Raw genomic sequence first — 15,051 nt, forward strand, 5'->3', positions numbered from 1 at the left:
ACCGTAGCGCCTGCCCGTCCGAAACCTCCCCCCTCCCCTCTCGCGAAGCTGAAATTGCGACATTCCGCGCGAAACGCCGAAACTATTTGACTCTGTAATTTGTGATTGTAGTTTATTGTGCGGATAGACTAACGGACCGGGCGGTGCAACGCTGTTGCTCAGCTTAACTCCCCGGGCGACTCTTCCGTGCAATTCCAACGGCGCCGGGGTTGGAATTCCTTCGGAAGTACAGCCACACGCGCGTAGTTCGTTGTAGAATAGCGTGATCCTTGAAGATACCCTCTTGAGCCACGACAGATTGATGACTGAGTAAAAAAAACCTTCGGGAGTGACACTCGCTACATTGACGATGCAACGGTTTGGATTAAAATTGTAGCCGATCGCGAATTATTTCCGAGTCTGTAGAATGTGCCAGTTCGTGCCCGTTTCACGATTTGTAAATGAAATTTAATCGTCCTGTTCGGAAAAGCTATTAGCGATCTTTTTAGGTACAAATAATAATCCCACGCGCTCCTAACACATTATTGAAAATTGTTTTTTTTTTTTATCCTTTCGTAAAGTTTTTAAATAGCGGATTAGCACGTATATATACGTCTAATGTATCAACGTATTCGCGAGACATTCGAAATCCGAATGGGCTATTCGCGATAATGACGATGCTCCGAAAGATGCAATAGGGCAATTACCGTCTCCCCCCCCTGCCAGTCGCGCTGTGTGACGACACGATGAAAATTGTCATTACGCGAACTGGCGCGACAATTATCGCGGCGTTCACGATTGCAATTTGCCACCGTCTGGGAACGGTCTGGGATTACTCAACGAATCATCTTGTAACTTTTAACTACCAGCCAGAGCGCGGAGGGGTTTCGCCGGCTGAATTCCGCGCACTCCAGGAATCCGGAGGAAAGGAAACGCAACGCGAAATCTCACGTACATATATATCGACCAGCACTATTTTTTATACTCGATTATTTATTACGTTGCAATCTTTTTAAATTCTCATAAGGGGGGGTGGTGGTGCTTTATATCGTTTGTAATGTAATAAGTATACCATTTTGTCGACGCGTCTAAATCTCTTCGCAATAATTTGTGAGGGCAACGATAACGAATCGTTCGCGTAGCAGCGTGTAACAACGGAATTCGTTGTTACGCCGAGCGTCTCGCAATTTGCGAGGCATAATAACTTACTTTATTTATGGGCAAGATTGCGCGGGGGCAGATATGAATATGTAATGCATTTTGCTGATTGAAATTTTTCCAAGATTATTTTCCACGAACCCCTCGGTGCGTCTTTACCGTCAGACCCTTCGTCCTCTTGCCATTGTTTTTTTCCTGCTTGCGCATTGTCTACATCACATTCTTCGGGAACACCCTCTCTCGACGTACAGACGAGTTTCGCTCCTAAAGCACATTGATCCAGTAATTTACCGTGTTACGGCACTCGCGACATCGTTATGAAGATTACAGCCGCGAAAAAGTGTTGTCGGAATTATGAGCGTGCCGAGAAGTGGGTATAATGCACGCGTTTGTAGAGTCGGTACTCTTTTGTAATAGAAATTACCCGTATAACCCGTACTTGGAAGAAATGAAATAGCGATGTGCCAACTGGATCACCAGGTTTCGTGATTTATACAGCGCCCCTCCTTCGTGAAATGCATTTGTGAATCTTAAACTTCTTGACAAAACATAGTTTTTACGCCTTTACTTAGTGAAAGGAAATTCTTGTATACTGATTGTTAGAATCACGCTTTTCGATTAATTTTGAATATGAATTTTATATTACCTATTGTGAAAAATTCTTTAATTTTTTTCACAAAATATACAAAATTAAATGCATTAGAAAGTAATAAAGAGTGACATCTAATTAAAATTGTGCTATGGAAAATTTATTTCGCTGGGCACCAGTTTACGTTTCTTGTATTCCTTTCCGATTATCAGAAGGACAATAATTTCTGGGAGCTAAGAGACGCGAGATAAGGGACGCGAGACGAAAGAATACTATTAGATCTTTATTGCTGATTCACGTCGGTACTTCTCACTCGGCATTTAAAGTGGAGGAACAGGGTGCGATTTTAAAAAGGAGCTTTACCACGTCGCATCGCTCGGTAGGAAAAACAAACCACGCAGGTAACAAGCACCCGAGGATAGGGTAAGACGAGGTGTGACGGCGCGGGGGCGAGCCCTGGCAGGATAACAATTCTTTTCCACGACGGTGGAGGACCGCGGCCGGGAAATTAGCATCGATAAATTTTCCAGCGCGTCGTTCCGCGTTGTCGACTACGACGACGGCGACGGCGGCAGCGACGATGGCGATGGCGGTGGCGATGGCGATGGCGATGGCGATGGCGACGACGCCGGTATGGATATAGCGCCACGAAAATGACATGATGATGTATAGGCGACTGTTTTAAGAATTATTTATTATTTATTGCCGCGGAACCTGCTTCAACGCAGTCTGAACGCATACCTCCTGGCACGCGATGACATAGGGTAATAATTCGGTAGATTTTCATGATACTTAGATCAGACTTGTTCCCGTGCGAGTAAAATGTTTCCTCTTCCTCTCTCTCTCTATTGTCCCGCAGAGGAAATAGAAAAAAGACAGGATGGACACTGCTATTAGCTGCATAAGTATCCATTATATTCATTCATTGCAGCCAAACAGTTGTTAATGATTACAGATGCAGGAATAAGAGGACCTAAATTCAAATACTTTCATATCTCTGTTTTATAAATATCAATTATTATTGTATCATAATTTTCAGTTAAAAATATTTGTTTATCAATAATAATCTTCTGAATCTGTTTAGTTTGCAAAACATTTCAAACGTTTCTTATGAGAATCAACCGCTGAGCTACAGCCGTAGCGTTTCTATTTTCTCGCGAGCTATTTTCTACATTACGTAAGATAGTATTCCGCATTACGGATCTTTTCCAAAATGCCATGCTCCGCGCAGACCGGCGACGTCGCGAGGAACGTCACGTTCTTGATCTCCAATTATGCGCGAGCGTTGTGCGATCGCGCGGGCCGAGAATCGTGGGTTTCCATTATCGCGCGGCCAGAAATTAAAACGCAATCACGTCGGCTTGCAGAACTCCGCCACCGCGCGTTTCGCGCGGCACCGAAAGTCTGTCGAAAGGCGAAACACCTAAGACAGATGTTTCGCCGAGTGCAAATGTTGCTAAATTCGGGCCGGTTGCAATTAGGGAGCGCGCGCGCGCGCTTTATTTCGCGCTTAATGAACCCGCGCAATGCGCGATGATAGGCGCACGTGATCGTTTAATTGTTGACAAGCAGAAACGCAAAGAATGTATTTGTGTACTGTTGCTTTAGTGTCAGTTACGTTGCACTGCTCTAATAAGAGTTTATGATAGTTTTCGTAATTGGATTGTGAAGTTGAATGAATGAAGTTAAATGTACGATAGCTATGTAGAAGAGAAATATACTTAAAACACGTAGAGATAAATATTTCGTAAGGTAAATATTTCGAAAATATTTTTATTGATAATTATATAGCTATATAATCACAGCGAGAAAAATTTATTTTGAAAATGAACGAAACAGCATATTTTAGTTTCGTCAGCCAGAAATCTGATCATCATAATTGATTATTTCGACTAGAATTCTATTAGATTTAAAATTCGACTTTTTGTCTATTTTCAAGCAGAATTTCAATTAATGCAATCAGATTCTTTTTCCAGTGCATACCATCGATCGACAATAATAATAGTTTTATAAAAGAAAGACTTCCACAATTATATTTTTTTATTTCCAATTTCATTCCGGTATCATGCGAAGAATGAAACATATATATCATTCTTAAAAGAAACTAGAACTAATTGGAAGAGGGGAGGGTGATGTCCTCTTGAAAGTCACGGACTTCGTAGCAAACAAGACACGTGCTACGATAGGGCGGCAAGACGAAGACGTATGAGCGAGAGAAAAACAATGAACCAAAAAAAGAAGAAACGGAAACTGGGGCTCTTCCAGCAGTATTTGAAATTCTAGCTAAGTGTACGAGTTGAGAGTGTGTACTATGCCGGAGACTCGCGAAAGACTGTTAGTGTACTTCAAAGATAAAAGAAAACTATTATTTTTTTTATAATGAAACGCAAACGAGATATTCGAGCGTGCTGCTATGCCTTCTGATCAAAATCGCACTCCCGAACTGTTTATGGAATATAAAAAAAGTACGACATCCATATCACGCCGTAATTATGTAAAAATCGTTATTATTTCCATGAATACAATATGTTTCAGAAAAGTTGGACACGGTTGAATTATACAAGGAGAATAGGATAATTAATTAATGTGATTATATATTGTTATACACTATAAATGAGAAAATTTTTTATCTTACGTGCGTATTACTTTTACGTATTGCGTATTTCGAAATGTATCTACTGCGCTCTATCGAAAGCTAAAATCCGATCTCGCCGCTTTGTATCAAACGCCGAGCTTTATGCAGGTATCCGTAACGGACGCAGCAATTTGAAACGATTTATCGCGAAGAGTAACTTCGCATTATGGATCGCTTAATGCGGATAGACTTAACAATACACAAAAGCGGGGGTTATATCGGGTGAACCTCGCCGAGGGTGGGAGTTAATAGGACCTCATTGTTACAGGGAGGAAATTCGATAATCGCTCGGCATACACGCGCACGCACACTAACCGGTGCACCTCTCTCTCTCTCTCTCTCTCTCTCACACTCTCTTTCTCTTCTCTACTCTATTCCTTTCTCCCTCTCTTTTCCTCCCCTTCCTCTTTCTCCTTATCAAGCATTTACTTTCTCTCTCCCGTTCCACGGTTTCTCCCCGTCACTGCCTTAGAGAGAACTTTGACTAAACGCCTCCACGCTTCCTTAACCTCCCCATTAATCAATATTAAATCGCCCAAAACGTTCCTTTGTTTATTGACTGACAGCTAATAGGTTTTCACCGCCTTGACTTCGATGAATTCAGCAACGACGTTGGCAAAAACGACGACGGGGAAACTACCGTACTACGCCTCCTCGTACCTCCTCACATTCTGCGCGACGATTAAGCTTTAACTCTCCTCTCAAAGATCCTTCATTGTATAAACGATGTAAACTGCTTTGCAAATCAGCCCTGTCCGCCCGTCGTCACCGTTACACCTGCGAGAACGTTCACGGAGAAAATTGCTTCGCGCACGGCGCGGCTTTGTCCGCGCCGATCGAAAGTCGGTGGTCTTGTTAACGATAATAAATCTAATTGTTGCGCAAAGAATGAAGCCACATAAATCCATTAGCCGTGATTGTGAGCTCCAGACAAACGCGAGTGCGCGCACGGATGATGTCTGGGACCATGTGGACGCTTCGGTCTCTGCAAATTATTAATCGGCACAGAGATTGGAAATGTTAGAGCTCTGTTAGCTCCTCTGTTACAGCTCCTCAACAACCGAAATTTGAGTAAAATTATTCAACGCGAATGCACTCGGACCAGATACGCTTTAATAAATATTTAATCTTTCAATTACAAGAGTTAATAGAGGAAAGGCTGATGAAGTTAAAATTTATGCTTGCTCACAACACACATAATTGCGTGTGAATCATCTATTTCATTTATTCGTATTGATTCAGTATTTGATTTGCGTATCAGATTCGCGTTAGATTCGACGCGAAATATTGATATCTTGATTCACAATCGCGGATAACGACGAGCGTAGCGGATATCGGAACTACTATGCGTGTCTCGCGCGCTCTCGATAAAGAACAAATAATCATTGCAAACCTCGGTCCCCGCAAGGACTGCTCAGTGGCGTGCAATCTTCTCAGTTGGCATTATTTCTTAGTCCAATTAGTTTAATTGCATACTCGCGCAGCTGTTGCAACGGTAGACTTTGTAACTGTTGCTAACGGACAAAGAGGTTGTATTGCAGAATGGAAGATAATGACGGAAATTAAAGGAAAGATATCGCAGTTAGGTGCAAATCGCGAGAGAATCATCGTATTGTGTAATCTATATCCCAACTTGTCCAAACTCGTCTTAGAAGAAACAAGGACTTACTTAATCTTTTTCAATTACTCGAATCCCTCTCCTCTTGATAGAAAATGCCAGTTTTATCTGCAATATATCTTTAATACGAAATAATTTTTGCAATTTTTATTCACTTTTGTTCCGTGCATAAAAAAATTATCGTTATATTACATATGTATGAGTGTGATGTGACTATGTTACAAAAGTGAATAAGTCATCACCTAAAAAGAGATCTTTCAAGATATGTATTTGAATATCGGACAACTTCACGTGATTTCGGCTCTGTCGCGAACTGTTCGGAGTGCCGCGCTCATTTGTCGATGACGTTTGCAACTCCCACGATATTGAAGAGTCTCATTAGTGCTGTTTGTTATTGTTTTGTGCGCTACTCACTGTGAAAAAGAGTGTGATACGAGAGAGTGCCCGAGGTGTTACGGTGATCCCGCTGATTCTCACACCTCCTTTACCGCTGGTGGGAGTCATACTAATCCCTCCCTCTCTGTCCCCGAGCTTGAGCTACTTGCTCCCATTTTTGGTTTCCTTTTAAGTATGTTCTTCACAATATGCGAAAGCTTGTTAAATACAAGCATACTTGGAATGATATACGAGGACACGTTCCCTGCTCATTGGATGCGACGCCGAAAAGGCCGCAATATTTCCGCCACGTTCGACTGCATGTTTTATTATGCACCCTTGAATTCTGTTAAAAACGAAACAACGCGATAAATGTTCTTTTTGCATAGATCTGATATAAAAAATAATTTTTGTATTGAACTGTTTTTTTATTGTGAAAAATATATATATTGCTTCATATGATTTATTTTATATTTAACAGTGTAATGAATTGAATTATTCATTGTACCATTAAATATAAAAAAAAAGCAATAGTAATCCAATTCCCTTGAATTAAATAACATTTTGTTATTTTTAATTTTTACGTATTAAAATTGCAATAGTTAAATTGCTTAGTTTTAAATTAAACGATATCCACGTTTAACGTATGCACTTAATAAATAATAAATTATATTTAAGTCAAATTTAATACTCTCTCTCTCTCTCTCTTTTCTTGAATTAAATTACTTAATTCTATTGCTTTAGTTACATTAACGACATGTTGAATAGAAACATTGGCGACCTATAGAAAATTATTAAAAATAATCCTCCTATTGTGGATATAATTTTTGATATTTATGAATTTAACAGTACAACTCTATTTTTAAGCAGTTATGCATTTTTTCATGTGTGCTCTTCAAAATCTTCAAACGTATCGGCAAAACATATATCACAACGTAAATCAGAACTTTATTCCAAGAGATGTTCGAACGTTTGAAAATTCTACGGCATTTACATCGAAAATGGCGAAGACACGGCTGGCTGTTTGCCTCGGCCTTAGCCGGAGCAGACAATTACTGCACTCTTTTCCTATTCCCTCCTTCCATCTTTGCCATCAGCGTTCAGCACGCGGCGGCGCGTGCTCCCGCAGTTATCTTGAGATTTGCTGCTCATTAGTTGGCGACCCGTAGATGCAAAGCTTCATGCCGGCTAACAGCCACCAAACGCTAGTCTGTAAACAAAGAATTTGTTGTTCCTCCCTTTCTTTCCTCTCTCTCTCTCTTTCCATCGAGAAAAACAATTCGCAGCTGTCCTTAGTAATGCAAACATAAGGGACGAAGGCTGAAGAAGAACGAATCACGAGGTTCTCTGCGTTTAGTAAAGGGCAACGATTCCACCTGGTGAGATAATTACATGCGAATAAAAAGCCTATTATTAGGCCGAAAGGTGATAGTTGTAATTTTATCTTTTTTACCTGCGCTCTGCCTGCGTTGTTCATGTCAAACCGTTCCGCTAATTCTAAGGGAATAAGTAATTACTGTCACGTCATTGTACAGCTTTATTCAAATATGTATGTCCTCGAGTCTTTCGGGAATTAAGACGCTCTTTGTGAAATTGTTTCAAGGAACGTTTATTCAATTGAAAAACGTTTATTTTATTGATGCATTTCATACACAATACTGTCACTTTTATTTTGAAAATATTCCTACTTGGAAAAAAGATATGCTGCATAAATATTTAATATGTAAGAAGGATAATCTATTGTATAATGTAAATTTATCTTATCGAAAGACATAGACGACAGACACGGGGTATATCACGCGATAGGGGAGAGATACGCGAGACATCGAGATTGGATAAGGATGCGCCATGTTTGTTAACGACAGACAGGCACCTTCTCCGAGCCAGCGCAAACGTGTACAGATCTAAGCTGATTCCTCCCTCTTAAAGTTTCCCGGTTTCATCCCCCGTGTTGCACGGCCTCGTCTCTCGCTCCATCGAGCTTTCAGGATTCATGTGTCGGGTCTGCACGAACAAGAGAATAAATGAAAGAGACTAAGAGAGAGAGAGGATAGAAATGAGTGGAGGCGGGGATGAGGTCGATGGATGTGAGGGCGGGTGAGGCGCGCGGAGGAATATGAAACAATCGCTTCATTGGAAAGTCAAGAATCTCTTGAGCCCGTCGGCGTTTGACTTGCCATTAGGAGCGTCAGTTTTAATTGTGCCTGCACTCTCGTCCTCATCGTTGACGTCGTCGTCGTCGTCGTCGTCGTCGTCGTCGTCGTCGTCGTCGTCGTCTATCTCTTGCAGTCTACAGCCGAGTCTCAGGTGAAGTGTATCGCCTGCTACCCCGCGCGTATATGTCCCGTCGTGTCTACCCACCTACTCTTGTGCCCTTTAGCGATGTCTCATTAGTTGCAGCACTGCAACGGATGAGTACATCCTACTGCCACCCAACTACGCCCGAATCACCCCACCCATCTTGTTCCATCCTTTTCCTCTTTACTCCTTCTCCCCGCAACCTATCTAGAAGACCCGTTTCCACCTTTTCCACCCTATCACTCGACAAACGCCTTCTTACCCGCGGCCACTTGCTTTACTTTACACCATCACTTGAAGCGACAGGTGAGACCGAGAGGTTTAGACGGATATATGATACATCGTTCGATTTCGGAATTCGTCATGTTGTATTAGCTTTAGTAATTATTAATACACCTCGCTTATCTTGATATACTTCAGTAAGTTAGCAATTGGCACATCTTCAATGCACACTTTGATATTTTCATTATCATTTTAATATATTGCTATTTTGAAATAATCCGATTTCTCTAAGATACTCTAGATTCTCTTTTATATCGCATTGTTACCGTATTACGTTACATTGTGATAGATTCCGCGATTTATTCCAATTGTCTCTTTTTATAAGGTACACGCAATTCCGACAATAGATAATTTCTTAAGCAATTTTAGTTTCTACGCGGTGAGAGAATAAGATGAGAATTCTCACAGACATTTACTCAGCCGTTACTCGATACCTGAAAGAAGCGGGGGACGTTGAGTAACAACTCTGATACGCGCGGAGACGGAAGAAGACTAAGAAGGCGGCGGTGGATACGCGAATGCTAGATAGTAGCTCCGGGCGGGGCCTGATTATTTTCCGCTAGCACGTTCATTCAGGTAGAGAGCATGGCGTGGTGAGGGGTTCAATTGGAAACAGCAATCACTGCTCGCCTGTATTTTGTTCTCTTCTCCGGTGCAGCGAAGTCCAATAATAAGCTTTCTCCTATATTGCCTCTTCAGCCAGCAACCCCCGTCTTTTGCCCTCCGCAGCCCCAACAACGGCACCATCCTTTCTCCCCTCTCTCTTCCTTTCTCTCCACCGCCTGGCCCCCGTGCATTGCGCTCTTCCTTCGAGTTTCGAGCGTTTCGTCTCTCGTACGTTCCCCGAACGACCTCGGTTTCTGAGTTCGAGTCGTTTGCTGAGATACATCCCCGACCTTGTCTCTCTCCCAGCCGCCCATCTTCCGCCGCTGTGCAATGCTCTGTCGCTCTCTCGAGGCAATGGAATTTCTTCGTTCGCTGGCTGACACGACCTGGAAAGGAACGTCGTATCATACGAAATACTTTGACAAGCATAAAAAATTTAACTTGAACGAATTAGAAGTGTTTCGCGCAGCATTGAAGAATGCAGCTGATACATCTAAGGAATTTAAGCAATTAAATCGTCGTTCGTAAGATTTTAGAAAAACAGATGAAGAGACGCAAGTAATAGTAAATTAATAATTTTCAAAATCCATAGAGAAGCCCTCTGGAATGGAACGTGAAAAAAATGTTCCGTCAGAGGAAACAAGATTGTGGCTCAACTCATGGCGTTAGGAAGAAAAGAAACGTCCGATTTACGAGTATCGCTCGCACTATCTATCCTTGCAAAAGGTTAACAAAAACAGCGACGCTGCTCATCGTTCATGTCTCCTAAAATATTATCGTTATTTCGGAGAATAGTGGTCAGAACGGCGGCGGCGGCGGCAGCGAAGGGCTGGGACGAAATGACAGAGGAAAGGGGGAAATGACAGAGGCGGAAAGGAGAAAAGAGAGGAAGAGAGGTGAAAATGCGCGGCACGTGAGCGCGCGCGGCGACGTTATATCAAAAGGCCAATTACAATAAATTCCGAGGACGCCGTTTACCGCGCCGGAACACGAAAGGGCATTAATCCGCGAGGATTGTCAGCGGATACGGCGATAATGAAACGAATCGGTCTTTTATCGGTCCCCGAGGTGCAACTGCCTAAAGTTCAATCGTCGATGACAGCCACGAAAATATCACTTTCTACCTAGCCGATGCAAAGTGTTCACTGCGGTCTCGTGCGTTATCGCTTCCTGACATTTCAAAGCTGATGAAGGGGTCCAAAGGACCGTTTATTACATTTTTATTCAATCGGACAAAAAGCGTCAAAATGTTCTTGGAGAATACGCATTGCTATAAATTCATATACACATCCAATTATACGCAATTTCATTTTTAATTATTCATAATAGATCGCCACTGCTCCTACTTAATACGTCGTTAATTTAACTGGAAACAACGGAGTTAACAATTAACTTCAAGAAATGTATTAATTTGGCTTAAATATAGTTTATTGTTTATTAAGTGCATACATTAATATAAATGTTAATTGTTTATTTCGGCTGTGAACTAAGCAATTCAACCACAAAAATGGATTGATTTTGACACACGCGGAAGTTAAAAATAGCAAAATATTATTTAACTAAGATATCTAACAAAATGCAACTTTCTTTTTTTTATTTTATTTTGTATTCTTCTTCAATTATTATTTGAAAGAAATAAGAGGAAAGTAAACTTGTATAACGATCCCACATGTAGGATATGAGTGTATAATTATATAAAAGAAATTATATAATTACGTAAAGGAAATAACGCGTTGATAGAAAGATATTTATGGTGATGAGGATTAATATTAATAATAAAAATGACTATATTAACAAACGCCTGTTTAATTTACTCAGCACAAAGAAGCAGCAAACTGAACTGAGATAGGGGTTGAATGGAAAATCCAGGTTGCACCCGGTCCACCTTTAACCGTAAACGGAGTGACGCACGAATTCCATGGATTAGATCATGGCAGTCGGTCGTCTGCCGAAATTAAGTTTACCCTGGCGGCAATTACACGAGCGCTAACGCCAACCCTTTCCCTCGGTATAACCGGCACATAAATATATCGATTCAATTCCGTTTCGGTGGCGGGTACCTACCGTCCCACCTCTCTAGCGCTCTCTTCTCCCCGCCGACGCGACCTTCTATAAAAATTTATCGACTGGTAAATTGTTTCGCGCTCGGCGGTCCAATGCGTGGCCGCAATTCCACGTGTGTGGACAACGGGGTGACCGGCGTGCGTGTTTGTGTTCGGCACTGCGAGAGCGATCCACAGGCATGAGCGCGCTTGCCATTGAACAAGGGCGAGCACGCGAAAAGTACACGAGAATGAGAGAGAGAGAGAGAGAGAGAGAGGGAGAGAGAGGGGGAAGGGAGACGTGAGAGAAGGATGTGGAGGAGAGGAACTGACCAGAGTGACCATCGCTACTCTAAGCTCGTAGTCTGCACGACGTTAATTAACAAAAAGTCATTAAACTTTCTACGACGAGCGGAACGAAAGAGCGGGTCCATACTGTTTTCAAGGATCGATGTACCCCGTTTATACTCTAAGTGTACATTTTTTTCTCTAAGCGGACGCGACACTTACATTTAACTTGTGATACGATTCGGCCTTCGTTAACTCGAGCATCGGGACTCTGAACGGACGGCTAAAATTGTATCAGGCGCGAAGATAGACAGGTAGAGAGAAAGAGAACACATGTTCGAAGAACATAAACGAAGAATAACGACTAAAGAGAAAGAATAAGAATGATCGTGCGATTAAATGCTTTGTAATTAAACGGCAGGGACGAAGAAAACGTTTCGCTGATGAAAGCTCTAAATTTCTATTCAAGAACCATATACGTACTCACGCATGTATATACACGCGCATTTGTGACCCAAGAGAGTTAAAGTGTGCCATGTTCAGATGTAGGGAATACTCTTAAAATGTTACGACGTGGAACTCGTGATTTCATGGAACATTTAATCATTGTATTAGCAAATAGCTGGATGTCACGCAGAAGTTCTCGAATATCGGACAACATTTAGTAGCTGACATTTCTCTCATTCATCAATTGCTGGCTGGTAAAACGAATAAAGCACTAGTATTTCTTGAAAATATGATTCTGTATGTTGATAGTTTAAAGCTCTTATTTACTTGCTCCATTGTTAATTGAGAAATGAATGTATCAAAAAGTACCAATTATTCTGGCGGAGAGGGAATAAGTTTCATTTTTTTAGGAAAGATAAAACAATTTTATTGAACGTCTGAACGCAATTAAAATCCACTAAGTATACTCTCGTAAAAAGCCGTTTGAGTTAAATATGTAGTTACACCGCACTGTGAAGAACACACATTTCTTTCTCTTTCCGTTTCTATACTCTCATTGGCAATGACGCTGATGAGTTAGAAGAAAAGTCGCGAGGAGAAATTGTATGGGAAGGATTGTTTAGGTCGCGATAGCGTGAACGGAGGGGTATGTACCAATTATACGGACAACTATTGTGCGGCTCTCATTAAACGACGCCAACAAATTCGATTACTTCTGGTTTGAAATTTTGCTGCTCGGTAAATGGCAGCATCACCGCCACCACCATCGATGCTCGAAACGCCGCCGCTGCCGCCCTTCTACGAAAAGGGTGGAAATACGCCCGAGAACCATTTTCCTCGTTTCGAACCTACTGCACCCTCCTGGCCCGCGGAGAATTTATTTTACGACTAAACAGAAAATTAGTGAGCGTTTGGGTTTGCGGTGTTTAGGTCTTTTAGCGCCGCGCCTCGTGGCTTGGCGTCGGGAAATGGAGAAGCGTGCGTGGCGGAAGTGTTTCCCGTGTGTGTCGGAAATAATTGACTCTTGTTGAGAGCAACGGTCCGTTATACATCAGACTCGTGTGTATCAAGCTTATATTGCAAAGTCTTTCTTATTTATTCTTTATTATTTTCGTTGAAGTAGACTTTTAATTATTGATAAAAAAATCTGATCTGCAATTTTTTGCATCTGAATATTAATTTTGAGATATTTTTTTTATGAAATAAGTCCCCAATTGAAAAAGTAATTACGAATGGTTCGACGACTTTTTAATACGAAAGTCCATTGATGCCAGATTCGTGTCGTGAAAGGATTTGGGAAGGAAACATTTTAATTTGTGGCTGAGTTATAAGAACTCGATTTGTACGGCTGATTTTATTGAGCGAGGGATCAGTGCGGGTAATTTATCTTGATTACCGACAGATCATTAACACCTGGCTAAGTGATTCACTCGTTAAAATGGACAAACATTTACGATATCGCGGGAACAAGAATAAGATCGGTCGACTTTAATTGCGCAGCGAATTAATCAAGCTTGCGCCATCATTTTACGAGAAGAATATAAAAAGAAAAATATTTAATTGCCATCTTTGTATGAAAGTCGCTGGTAGATTTGGACTTGCGTATGTGTGCGTGAGAGAAGAGAAGGGGAGGGGTAGAGGTAATTTATTATTTAATTTTCTAGACGAACAGTTTTTATCTCGGTTTACCGCCAAACTACCGTGACCGAAAAGCTGCTCTTCCACGTTATTGCTTAGTAACCTCTGGCCAGTAATGGTTATGTTTGTCATTATCACTATGGCGTACGAATCGTCTGTCCGGACCAACCGACCTTACCCGATGAACTACAATACTCAAACTCGTTAAAGTTAAAGCAATTTTTCTGCTGTTTACCTATTTGAAACATTTTAATAAAAATTAAACGCAAGTGTACCAATTCCCTGTACATGTAATCTATATACAAATTTAATTGTACATAATTAAATACATAACATGCTTCGCGGAGAGTCATCGTTTACCTTTTCGAGGAAACTATAAATAGTGAGGAAGTAGAAACACATCGATGCAGAATGAGACGTTATAGGGTTGCTCCTACAACGCGACATGTCGCAGCTGTATTTATACAGACGGTTTCCGGCATGACTCTCCGTTTAATTTTTCTTTCCCTGATTCCATGCCTTTCAGAGTAAAATGAGGAAAATGTCATCTCTAACTTGAAAACGTACATTAGGTTCTATAAATAAAGTGATTTCTTACATCCAAATGCTTGACTATGAAAATTAATGCATTATCTTACGATACAAGTATATATTTATTTGATTATTTGCAGTACAGATACTCTACTTATGACTATTTTGCCTTACGGATCTTCGAACTTGCGATGGTATACGTTAAGAATTAAAAAAGATAAAGAGTAAATTGAACCAAGATTAAAGTTAATCTACATTGATAGAAACGGGTATCGATTTACTTTCGATTTACTTTTACATAACTGTGTAATTATTTTGTGTCCAGCGCAACTAGTAATATAAATATCTATATTACTAAAAGAGAAAGAAGAACAACAGATTTAGAATTATATAATTACGATTCAACTTATGATTAAAGTCTCGAAACGTAATTTCATAAATAAAGGGATACCAATATAATGCCAAGAGACAAGAGAATAATCAGTCATAAACATCAGAAAGAAATCTTTTTTTTATTTACATGTAGATTGTTGTGTACCAAAATGCCCAGGTGTATCATCTTAGG

The sequence above is a fragment of the Trachymyrmex septentrionalis genome, unplaced genomic scaffold (assembly GCF_001594115.1).
Source record: "Trachymyrmex septentrionalis isolate Tsep2-gDNA-1 unplaced genomic scaffold, Tsep1.0 scaffold14, whole genome shotgun sequence".
In the NCBI taxonomy this organism is placed as follows: domain Eukaryota; kingdom Metazoa; phylum Arthropoda; class Insecta; order Hymenoptera; family Formicidae; genus Trachymyrmex; species Trachymyrmex septentrionalis.